Here is a 13,256-nt window from a genome sequence, read left to right as displayed (position 1 = left end):
ATTGCTTTTTCAACATAATTTAAATGTCTAATAATGCATGGAAATAATTTGAAAATAGAATAATGTTGGAAAACTTTGACAGCAACTTCATGAAGTACTTCATGAGGACAGGTTATCAAATCTAAGATGCTATCCGTTAATACTCACCATTATTTTGTTTGCCACTAAGAAAAATAAAGGCTGATCCTCAAATTTTTATTTTGTGCTTATCAAAAGAATGGCTTACTTTGACAGTATTGTTTTCACATTTCACTCATACACACAATAAAAGCCATAAACACAGGCAGTAACAGCTATGCCACAGCTGCCACTTGACAACTGATGCATCTGGATTTCCAGAAATTAAAAGGTGTGTCATAGAATTGATGCAAGCCAGGGCCATCCAACCAGCTCATCTTTTAGCTCAACTCTAACAACAACCATATGAGGTAGGAATTATTGTTTATTAGTAACATTTTACGGATGAGAAAACTGAGGGACCTTAAGGTAAGCTACTTTGTCAGACCATTACCAAGTTGCAAAGATTGGATATAAACCCACTTTGGGCTCAGTCACCACACATACCTGAGAAAATGTCCAGTTGAGTCAACACTCAGAAGGTTTAAAGGAGGGGCCTGGGGTAGGAGAGGAGGGGAAGGATTGGAGAGCTCAACTGAGTGGTGGGCTGAGATCTCCATTTCAGTTGGACCCCAGTTTTGTAACTGTTTGGGGGGGGTGGTAAAAAAAAGTCACATGGTAAAGCAATATCATATGGCTGACAGCATTCATATCATCCATAAAAAGACCCTATAAAGAGGGGGCTTCCCTGGTGGCACAGTGGTTAAGAATCTGCCTGCAAATGCAGGGGACAAGGTTTCAGTTCCTGACTGGGGAAGATCCCATATGCCAAGGAACAGCAAAGCCCACGGGCCACAACTACTGGGGCCCACACCACTAGAGCCCGTGCACTGCAGCAAGAGAAGCCACTGCAATGAAAAGCCTGCGCACCACAGCAGAATAGCCCCCACTCTCCAAAGCTAGAGAAAGCCCACATGCAGCAAAAAAGACCCAAGGCAGCCAAAAGATATATATATATATATATAAGATATATATAACTTATAAAGAAATGATATCTGCATTTTTTAGGTTCAGTAATTTTTTCCAAATTGAACATACTTGTATAACTAGCACCCATGCTAAGAAGTCCAGTGTTTCTTGAACTCCAGAAGCCTCCCATGCCCAAGAGTTGACCACCATTTTGACTTCTATCACCATCGATTGATTAGCCTTCTCAAGTTTGGAGTTTTATGTGAATGGAATCTTACAGTGTGGTCTTTGCATCCGGCTTCTTTCATTCAACTTGTTCAGGGTATTCGCTCATGCTGGTAGGTATAATTGCATTTGTGCATTCTGCTAGCTGTGTAATATTCCTTTGTGTGAATATATAATGTCTTCATTCTACTGCTGGAGACATTTGGGTTGTTTCCGCTGGCTTGGGCCATCATGGATATTGCTGGTACGAACATCCTTGAACAATACATTTGGTGAACATTGTATTGCATTTGTCTGGCCCACACAGGAGTGGGATTGCTGCATCATAGAGATCAGACTATATGTTTTTAAACAAAGCTAGTAACATTTTAAAATCTTGGGCTATTTAAGAAAGCAACTTATGTTTTTAGGACTTACTTGTGTCAATGGTTAGGAGCATTAAGGGAAGGGATATCAAGTTAAAGAAGGGAAGAAAAGCATTTACGCACTAAGTGTTCATGAATGCTTACATTTCCCCTACAAGTAGTTGAACACCCATAGGTAAGAGTGTTGGTAAAGTAGACAGGCATCGGGGAATACTCAGAAGGCCAGAGGTTACCCCTTGCTTTCCTTTCACCTCATATATTTATGATTTTCTAGAATTGCCTAGGTTGGAATTTTCTAGCTGATACCAGTAACTTCTCAAGTCTAGATTTTCCACACTGATATATATATACATTTTCCCCCTTGATGTGATTTCTTAAGTTGAAGTATAGTTAATTTACAATATTGTGTTAGTTCCAGGTATATGGCATAGAGATTTAGTATTTTTGCAGATTATACGCCAGTATAGGTTATTACAAGATACCGGGTATACTTCCCTGTGCTATACAGTATATCCTTGTTGCTTACCTATTTTATATATGGTAGTTTGTATCTATTAATCTTATACCCCTAATTTGTCCCTCCCTTTTTCTCTCTCCCTTTGGTAACCACAAGTTTGTTTTCTATGTCTGTGAATCTGTTTCTGTTTTGCATATACATTCATTTGTATTAATTTTTTAGATTCTGCAAAGTGGTATCATATAGTATTTGTCTTTCTCTGCCTGACTTATTTCACTGAGCATAATATTTTCTAAGTCCATCCATGTTGCAACAAATGGCAGTATTTCATTCTTTTTTTATGGCTGAGTAATATTCCGTTATATATATTATATATATCACATCTTCTTAATCTATTTGTCTGTTGATGGGCACTTGGATTGCTTCCATATCTCAGGTATTGTAAATAATGCTGCTATGAACATTGGAGTGCACATATCTTTTTGAATAGTATTTTTGGGTTTTTTTTTTTTTTTTTGGATATATGCCCAGGAGTGGAATTGCTTGATCATATGGTAGGTCTGTTTATAGTTTTTTGAGAAATCTCCATACTGTTTTTCACAGTGGCTGCTCCAATTTATATTCCCACCAACAGTGTACAAGGGCTCCCTTTTCTCCACATCCTCACAAACATTTGTTATTTGAAGACTTTTTCATGATGGGCATTCTGACAGGTGTGAGGTGATATCTTATTGTGGTTTTGAGTCACATTCTCTAATAATTAGGAATGTCAAACATCTTTTCATGTGCCTATTAGCCATCTGTATGTATTCTTTGGAGAAATATCTAGTCAGATTTTCTGTGCATTTTTAATTAGGTTGTTTTTTCTACATTCAGTTGTATGAGTTTTTTGTATATTTTGGATATTAACCCCTTGTTGGTTGCATTATTTGCAAATATTTTCTCCCATTCTGTAGGCTGTCTTTTCATTTTGTTGATGGTTTCCTTTGCTGTACGAAAGCTCTTAAGCTTAATTAGGCCCCATTTGTTTATTTTTGCTTTTATTTCTTTTGTCTTAGGTGACCAATCCAAGAAGACAAGTGCTACCATTTATGTCAAAGACTGTTTTGCCTCTGTTCTCTTCTAGGGTTTTTATGATTTCCACTTTTCTTTTAAAGCAATTTTTTGACTGTTCTCTTGTTTTATTCTTCTAGATAAAATTGAGGACTGGGTTTTTGATCAGAATTGCAATGAATTTAGACTTTTTAAAGAAAAAAGTGATATATTTACAATATAAACTTTCTTTCTAAGATTAATATAAGCTTATTAATTTAATATTACTCTAACATTTACTCAACCCTTCTCTCAGTATAGCTGTATGTTTTGTAGGCCTGTATCTTCCTCGATAAATTTATCCATATGTATATTGTTATTCCTATTGTAAAGGTAATATTTTGTCACATTTTCTAACTGGATCTTATTTGTTGTAGTAAAGCTATTGATTTTTTAATAAATCATGTTATTAACTACTTTCTGAATTCTCTTATGCCTTTCAGTAGCTTTGTATTTGATTATCTTTTGTTTTTCTACATCGTTCCCTCATATATGGTTATTTTCCTCCTCTATTCCAATAGTTTAATTCTTGGGTATTGAGCTGTTACTCAGAATGAATCATAAATAATAGTTGAAATAGCTAAATCATAGTTAAATAATAAATAATTAAATAAATAAATAACTAAAAACATAGTTGAATAATCATGTCTTATACCTAACTTTAGCGGGAATGCTTCTTATGCTAAATCATCCATCCTGATGCTAAATTTTGAATAGATAAAACAAATATAGGAATTTAGGATACATTTTTTTAAATAAATTTATTTATTTATTTGTTTTTGGCTGCGTTGGGTCTTCGTTGCTGCACATGGACTTTCTCTAGTTGTGGCAAGCGAGGGCTACTCTTGCAGGCTCTAGAGCACAGGCTCAGTGGTTGTGGCACACAGGCTTTGTTGCTCCACAGCCTGTGGAATCTTCCTGGACCAGGGTTTGAACCCTTGTCCCCTCCATTGGCAGGCAGATTTTTAACCACTGCACCACCAGGAAAGTCCCAATTTAGGATACATTTGAATATGTTATTTATTTATTTATTTATTTATTTATTTATTTATTTATTTTTTTAATTTACTGGCTGCATTGGGTCTTTGTCACTGTGCACGAGCTTTCTGTAGTTGTGGAGATAGAGGGCTACTCTTCATTGCAGTGCATGGGCTTCTTATTGTGGTGGCTTCTCCTGTTACGGAGCACAGGCTCTAGACTCATGGGCCTCAATAGTTGTGGCTCAATAGTTGTGGCTCTTGGGCTCTAGAGCACAGGCTCAGTAGTTGTGGTGTACAGGCTTAGTTGCTCCGTGGCATGTGTGATCTTCCCAGACCAGGGCTCGAACTTGTGTCCCCTGCATTGGCGGGTGGATTCTTAACCACTGTGCCACCAGGGAAGCCCTGAATATGTTTTTATAAGTACATATTTGTGCATATATTTTGTGGCTATATACAAATTAAGAAATTTGCCATTGATTCTTATTTTATCTGAGATAATATGCCATTTTTTTCAAATCTGAAATATCATGTTAATTCAAATGAATTATTTTGAAAGTCAACTTTGTTAAGGTTTACTTTACATATAATAAAAATTCACCCATTTTAGAAGTGTGTAGCTGATAAGTTATAACAAATGTATGTGCTTATGTAACTAATACCTGATCTATTAGCACATTTTCACCACCCAAAGTTCCCAAGTGTTCCTCTGTAGTCAGTTTTCTTTCCCAGCCCTCAGCCCCTGGCAGCCCTGGTTTCTATGAAGATTAGCATACTTTCCCCCATGTAATCCATCTTTATGGTGAATATTACTAAGAGATTTTTCCAATAGCCAACACCTTGTGTTCCTGGAGTAAACTGGCTGTGGTCATATTTTATACCCACAATGCATTGCTAAGCTCTTCATGCTAATCTATTATCTGAGAGTTCTGCATCAGTGCTTAAAAGGGAATTTGGTCTGCGTTGTCTGTGTTAGGTTTTGATTACTATTGTATGCTAATTTTGTAAAAATAATTTGGTGACTTGGTTTTATTCTCTATGAAACAACTTAACTATGTGTCAGTTTAATAAGAATTTATCCCTGAAATGAATACTTTGGAAATACTCTTTTCAAACTTTTTCATTTTTTCTCCTATTTTTTATGGGTCTATTTAATTCTTAAAATTTCAAATGTTTTAGCAGAGAGTTCTACCAAATAATGTAATCATAATATAGCAATCTATTTTACATAGAAATATAGTCATGTTTTATATTTGGTCTTGATTCTGCCATCTTATTTTATGATTTGACTTCTTTGATGCCTTTTTCATTTTCTTCTTTTGCTGTGTGTGATATAGGCTATATATTTTTTTGCCTCCCTTTCTCCTTCCTCATATTTTATTAGTATTTCAGAAAATGCCTGTCCTTAATGATTATTTTTATGGCTTTAAATAATATACCTATGCTTCCCCCCGAGTCTAAGAAATAAAACAACATCTATAAACTATTGTGAAACAGGAGAACCAGCTGAAATGGAAGCATCAGGACACAGTGGAAACTTGTCCATTTTTTCACCCAGTTCCTAGCATGAAGCCTGACAGAGCTGGTGGGTGATGATTGGGTGAATGAATTAGAGCAGTCATTGGCTCCCACCTTGGAATTTTTGACAGCAAGCTTTGAACTTTAGGGACCAGTCCATTATATCTATATTATCCTATTCTATGTTTTTGTAAGTTTGACATTATGTTTTCTCTTTAAAAATATGAATATTTAAATTTATTTTACAATTGAAATTGCTGGGGCTTCCCTGCTTGAGCAGTGGTTGGGAATCTGCCAGCTAACACAGGGGACACGGGTTCCCTCCCTGGTCTGGGAAGATCCCACATGCCCTGAAGCAATTAAGCCAGTGTGCCACAACTACTGAGCCCACATGCCGCAACTACTGAAGCCTGTGTGCCTAGAGCCTGTGCTCTGAAACAAGAGAAGCCACCACAACGAGAAGCCTGAGCACTGCAATGAAGAGTAGCCCTGCTCTCCACAACTACAGAAGGCCCATGCGCAGCAATGAAGACCTAACACAGTCAATAAATAAAAAATAAAATAAGTAAATAAATTTAAAAAAATAATTGCAATTACTATAATGATTTACTGTAATTTATAATTGAATTGATCTTGAGCTTCCTACCAGTTCTCTGTGCATTGCCCTCTACATTTCTAATCTCTTTTGCATAACTGGATTCTGTTACTACATAGATTTTTTTTTTCAGGAAAACTTTGCAGGTGTTATTTTCCTATAATCTGATCTTCTTTGCTCCCTCCTTCCTTCCTTATTTCCTCTTTCCTTTTTATTTTCTAAGACATTTATTTATTTTTAGAATAAGTAATACCTTCACATCGTTTAAAATTGAAGAATAAAAAAAGGGACATTTTCTTTCTTCTTTTTTTTTTCCAGCCACTCAATTCCTCTTCCCAGTTACAATCAATATTATCAGTTTTTTAATTAATGCTTCTAGAGATATTTTATTCAAGTAGAGGCATATTTATAATTTTATTTTTTCCAATGGTAGTACTCTTCTTTCCAATTACAACACCCTTCCACATCATGCTTTTCTTTTTCTCTTACGAATGTATGTTGGAAATTATTTCATATTAGTACATAAGGAGCTTCCTCAATTTTTTGGCCAGTTGCAAGAGAATTACATGAGTGCACCATGGTTATTTATCCGTTTCCCCACTGATGATCATTTAGGCTGTTTCCAGACATCTGCTGTATAGGTAGTGCTGCAATAGATAACCTTTGGCATTGCTGAGTCCTTTCTTACTCAGCACCGCCTGAATCAGAATTTCTGATGTTGTGCCTTTTTACGAAAGCCTCCTGGTTGAATGTGAGGTACTGTGACCCATACTTCCAGCAGTTATTCCTTAGACCCTCTGAAGCCTTCATTTTGTGCACCTTAGCTCCCCATTACTTACTACCGGTGATAGGAGGAGGGCGCCATCTGAGATGTTCTGATCTTCGCCTGGGGCCAGCTGTGCTCCTGGGCCTTGTGAGAGTTTCCAGAAGTGTAACCAGCATCTTCAGTTGGACTTAATGCTCTTGTTTTGTAACAAGGTAGTATTGATTCTCAGAGTCTTCTTTCAACGTGTTGCAGATTTTTTTGTCTCTGGATGGTTCTTACCACAGTTGATAATATTGGGTTCTTTTCCCTTTTATTTTGGCATGGCTGGCTTATTATTTTTGACTTTATGTCTTTTGTTCATTTTGTTCCATTTTGTACAAGGGGGTGTTCTGTAAGCCTGGGTGACCTTCTGCAGAAGTCTATCTTACATTTACTGTATTATTAAATTGACTGTTTAGAAATGTGATTATTAATTTCACAGTTTTAAAAATAATTTGCTATTACAATAATGTAAAAATTTTTTTCTTTTTACTTTTTAAAATTTTATTGGATTATAGTTGATTTACAATGTTGTGTTAGTTTCAGGTGTACGGCAAAGTAATTCAGTTATACATGTACATATATTCATTCTTTTTCAGATTCTTTTCTCCTATAGGTTATCACAGAATATTGAGTAGAGTTCTCTGTGTTATACAGTAGGTCCTTGTTTGTTATTACAATAATATAAAAATTGAATAGGTCTACGCTTGAACGTTCTAACACCTGGTGTTCTAAGTTCAATTTGCCTCATCCAGACAACTACCTTTTTTTGATGGGGGGATAGTTCTTAGACTTATTTTGAAATTTAAACCTAAATTCAGGGTGACCAAATCGAATAGTTCTAAGGGCCAGGCAGTTAAAGTAAATGAGGGAAGCAGGGTTAATGCCATTTTCTTTTCTTTTAATACATTACTGTGTTTTACATCAAGACATCAAGACATCAATATTGCTTAAATTAAAAAAAAAAAAAACTTCTGTTAACCCCCATCCTTTCTTTAGATAATCCTCTCCCAGCATCATCTTGTATTTCTGGTTGAAGCTCTTGCTATGAATTGTTTCATAGTGGCGTCCTCCTTTTCCTTGACACAGACATAGCCCGCATGAAAGAAGAGTCTTAATTTTCCAAGTCCATTGTATATTTCCCACTTTTGATTGAGACAGAAGAGTAGGTGCTATTTCACTTTTTTCTTAACCTTACCATAAGAAAACACAGCTCAGGTAAGGTGAGGGTGATAATTGATGTTTACTGGCTGTGATGTGTGAGGCACTGTTCTGAGTTACTTCATGTATAGAATCATTTAATCCTCATCATAAGGTGGGTATCAATTATCATCCCACTTCACACATTAGGAATTGAGGTACAGAAAGATTAAGTAAATTCCCCAAGGTGAGCACTGGTCATACATCTATGGGATCTGGATTCAAATCTAGGAGGTTGGGTGAGAGCCCGTGCTTGCTGCCTGTCTGCAATCCAGCCATCACAAATGCCACTGACATTGGAGACTGCAGACAGAATTGGAGGTGGTGTGTCTGGCACAGAGGAGAACATGCCCTCCTCTAAAGGGGAAATCCCCAGTCAGGCCCAGCCCACCGTCACTGGTGAGTATCTAGACATTAGCTTTGTTAAGTCTGCTGATTTTTCAAGAAAAGACAGAATTTAGATATTTATGCAAAACTTCTGAATTTAAAAATATTGGGGACTTCTCTAGTGGCACAGAGGTTAAGAATCCGCCTGCCAATGCAGGAGACATGGGTTCTATCCCTGGTCCAGGAAGATCCCACATGCAGCAAAGCAAATAAGCCCATGTGCCACAACTACTGAGCCTGTGCTCTAGAACCCTCAAGCCACAACTACGGAGCCCAAGTGCCACAACTACTGAAGCCCGTGTGCCTAAAGCCTGACCTCTGCAGCAAGAGGAGCCATGGCAATGAGAAGCCCATGCACCTCAATGAATAGTAACCCCCACTTGCCACAACTAGGGAAAGCCTGCATGCAGCAACAAAGACCCAATGCAGCCAATATACAAAATAAATAAATAAAATAAATTTAAAAAAATATTGGAAATTATCCAAATATCTTTTTTTAAAGGTTTTTTTGATATGGACCATTTTTAAAGTCCTTATTGAATCTGTTACAGTATTGCTTCTATTTTATGTTTTAGTTTTTTGGCCATGAGGAATGGGATCGAACACACACCCCTGCTTTGGAGGACAAAGTCTTAACCACTGAAACACCAGGGAGGTCCCCAAATATCATAAAATCTGGGAAAATTTTGCCCAGGGCCAAGAAGGCACATCTGTGGGCTGAACGTGGATGATGAGGTGCCTGATCAGGCACCTGTATAGACCATAACCTCTGGGACTTTGGTGGATTTTGACCCACCTCTTGGATGGCTCATTGTGAACAAACAGCAGTAAGAGCGAGAAGGTGAAGTTTCATGGTCTCTATACCTTCCTTTTCTTTTCTTTTTCCCTCTATGCCTTGTCCCCTTCCTACTCCTCCTTCTGTAATAGATTGTAAAGAAAATGGTAGCATCAGAGAGCTAATGTTGGATTAAAAATGCTTCCAGAAAGGAGAGAAAAGCTTTGGTAGAGGACCATTTAACAGTGCCACAAGTATGTGGTTTGTCTCGGGTGGCACCAGACTGCTTTTTCTGGGATCATTTTGACAGTGGCACATGTGCTCATTTAACACAAATTTGTGAAGGACTTACTAGGTGCCAGGCTCAGTGTTGGCCCTAAGGACACTGGGTTTCATAAGGTTAGATTTATGTCTTTCAGGATTGTTAACTCAGTTCCAAAACATTGTTATTCATTTTTTGTTGCTATTACTCTTACTTTCTTAATTAAAAAAATTTTTTTAGATGGAGAACTTTTTTTTTTCACATTTTTTTTTAATTATTATTTTGGGGGGTACACCAAGTTCAATCATCTGTTTTTATACACATATCCCCGTATTCCCTCCCTTCCTTGACTCCTCCCCCCCTCGAGTCCCCCTCTCCCTCCCCGCCCCAGTCCTCTAAGGCATCCTTTATGTAATTTTTAAAAATTTATTTATTTATGTATTTATTTATTGGCTGTGCTGGGTCTTTGTTGCTGCATGCAGGCTTTCTCTAGTTGTGGCAAGCAGGGGCTACTCTTCATTGTGGTGCACAGGCTCCTCATTATGGTGGCTTCTCTTGTTGCGGAGCATGGGCTCTAGGCACTCAGGATTCAGTAGTCACAGCACACAGGCTCAATAGTTGTGGCACACGGGTTTAGTTGCTCTGAGGCATGTAGGATCTTCCTGGAGCAGGGATCAAACCCGTGTCCCCTGCATTGGCAGGCGGATTCTTAACCACTGTGCCACCTAGGAAGTCCCCCCTTTATGTAATTTAAAAAGCAGGTTTTTAATGTTATAATTTAGAGTGGCATAAATATTTAGAGTCATTACAGTTGGAAAATTGTTACTCTTATTTTTAAGAGAAGTTACAAAAATTACTGGTAATCCAAAACCAACAAAACAATGGCAACAACAAAAACAAAACAATTTAATATCAAAGAAAAAATTATATTTTGAAGATGTTATCTAGAAAGAGTGAAGGCTTTAATTAAATGAAAGAATGATTATTTATGAATTTATGATTACTCACTGGTTTTTGTGTGCCTAATTCTTTAAAGATAGCATGACTGGTGCTGAATACTATGATTCAGCTTGTGAATCCCAAGAAGAGGAATGGGTGTCACTTTATCTCTTCTACTGATCTTGTAAATTCAGGAAGTGACACTGTTATCAGTACATTATCTTTGTCTAGGAGGACAACAGTACACCTTTTTAAAAATTTTATAATCCATGTATTTACCTTTACTGGAGATCTTTATTTCTTCATTATCTTTTTTTTTAATATACAGCTTTATTGGAGTATAATTGCTTTACAATGTTTTGTTTGTTTCTGTGGTACAACAACGTGAATCAGCTGTATGTATACATATATCCCCATATCCCTCCCTCTTGAGCCTCCTTTCACCCTCCCCGTCCCAAAAGTATACTTTGAATTAACTTCCTATGTTAGGAGTTCACAGTATACACAGTAATACAGAATGAACTGCAGCAACTGCTTGTGGGAAACAGGATTGTAAATGTCGCAGATTAATGAAAATGGTGCGATTCCCCTCAGACTTCCCCTTTCTGAACATGAGGAGAGCAGCCAATTATTTTTTGCTGAAAATTCTCAGATGTTGTATGACAGTGAGGGGAGTGAGCTATTACTTCATTCCCTTCTTCATTAAGCTATTAAACTTCTATTTCTTTTCTCTCTGAAAAGATTTGATGGCACAAGGCGTAGAGAAAGAACTATAGACGAAATTCTTGGTTTTCATTCTTAGCCTTACAATGCACAATAGGCAAAATTTAACAATTAGATGGTAGAGACTTAAGTTAATATTTATTTTCAAAGTTGTGGGGCAGGACATTTCAAGAATTTGAAGAAATTTTATAAAAATTGTTCATAAATAAAACCTCAAATTTCTTTTTAGCTTCCAAAATAGTTGAAATTGCAAGATCATGTTTTTTTGACCATTGCAAAAAAATAAATAAATAAATAAATCAGCAATACAAATTTGGATATTTAAAACCACTCTTTTATAACTTATTAGGACTAAGGAGAAATCAAGAATAGAATTAAAGTTATATTTAAAGCTTATAAACAGCACATGTCCAAACTAATGGGATGCAACCAAAAACTGCGGCTGTTCCAGACCTCTGCATTTCCATTTGAACTTTGGAATTAGCTTGTCAACATTTATAAAGCTGTGACTTTAAATGAGTTTATAATACAAAATGTAAAAGAGGAAATAAACATTCAAGTTAACATTTTAGAAAAAGAAATATCATGTATTCATATATATTTCCTGTATTCATTTCCCTTTGGTAATTTCTTCATTTTACTGAGATTTTACTTTTTAAAAACTCTGTTGGGATTTTCATTGGGATTATATCTATATCAAGTCTAATTCACATCTTAACAATATTGAAGAAAAAGGCAGAGTCATCCCCAGAAGCCCCCAGCTTCTTCTCCATTCTCAGAGGCCTGAATTAGGTACCCTGTTCATCACCGAATCAATCTCTATGCCCAGAGAGATGGGGGCACTCCAGGGTCTGGGGAAGGCACAGAAACAGCCTCCCAAACTTAGGGTTATAAGGAAAGGGAAAGGGAAAAATGCATATTTGGGTGGTAACAAGCAATGGTGTCAATATCCTATGATAAACCATAATGGAAAAGAAATATTATATATATATATATATATGCATAACTGAATCACTTTGCTGTACAGCAGAAATTAACACAACAATGTAAACCAACTATACTTCAATGAAAAAATATTGATTAAAAAAAAGCAGTAACGTACTGCACAAGACATCAATCTAAGGATGGAGGGGCTAGGAAAGAGTCTACCTGCAAACTTGGAGACAATTGTATATTCATCTATCTATCCACCCATCCATTCTTTCCATAGGTAGTTACTGAGCACTCACTACCTGACATTCACTATTCAAGGTGCTGGGTTTAGTAGTGAAGGAGACAGACAAGATCTTCCCTATCAAGGAATTTATAAAAGGAGAGACATAAGACAAAAAAAGACAGTGAGTATATAAGGCAATTGCAGACCATGATAAGAGTGATGCAGAAAATAGAGCAGATTGGTGTGGAGGGCAGATGGGAGAATTGCTCTGGTCAGGGAGCTTGGGGAAGAACACTGAGGAGTCAGGGTTGGTACCTCCCAGCACAGGGGTGGTGAGCAGAGTAGCCTTGAGCTGAGAGCCAGTTCGCTGTGGTCTAGAATCCGAGAGGAGACTGGTTCCAGAGACTGACTTGAGATAAAGTGAGAGAGGTGGTCTTCGGCCAAATTATCCATGGCCTTATGTGCTTAGAGAAGCTTTTCAGGTCTTAATCTAAAGACTATAAGAAGCTACTGGAAGGTTATAAGCAGGGGATAAATAAGATTTGATTTATGTTTTAAATTATTCCTCTGGCTGTCGAGAAATAAAGAGCTTCTACACTGGTCCAAGCAAGACATGATGGTGACTGGTTGGTTGTTGCAGTGAATGTGGAGACCACTGATTTCAAGACACATCTGAGTAGAGACTGCTGGACTTTTGATTAGGTAGATGATGTATGTTGATATATATATCTGGAGTTAAGGTGGGACAGTAACC

Source organism: Hippopotamus amphibius, chromosome 11, assembly GCF_030028045.1.
Source record: "Hippopotamus amphibius kiboko isolate mHipAmp2 chromosome 11, mHipAmp2.hap2, whole genome shotgun sequence".
NCBI lineage: Eukaryota > Metazoa > Chordata > Mammalia > Artiodactyla > Hippopotamidae > Hippopotamus > Hippopotamus amphibius.
This window is presented reverse-complemented; position numbering follows the sequence as displayed.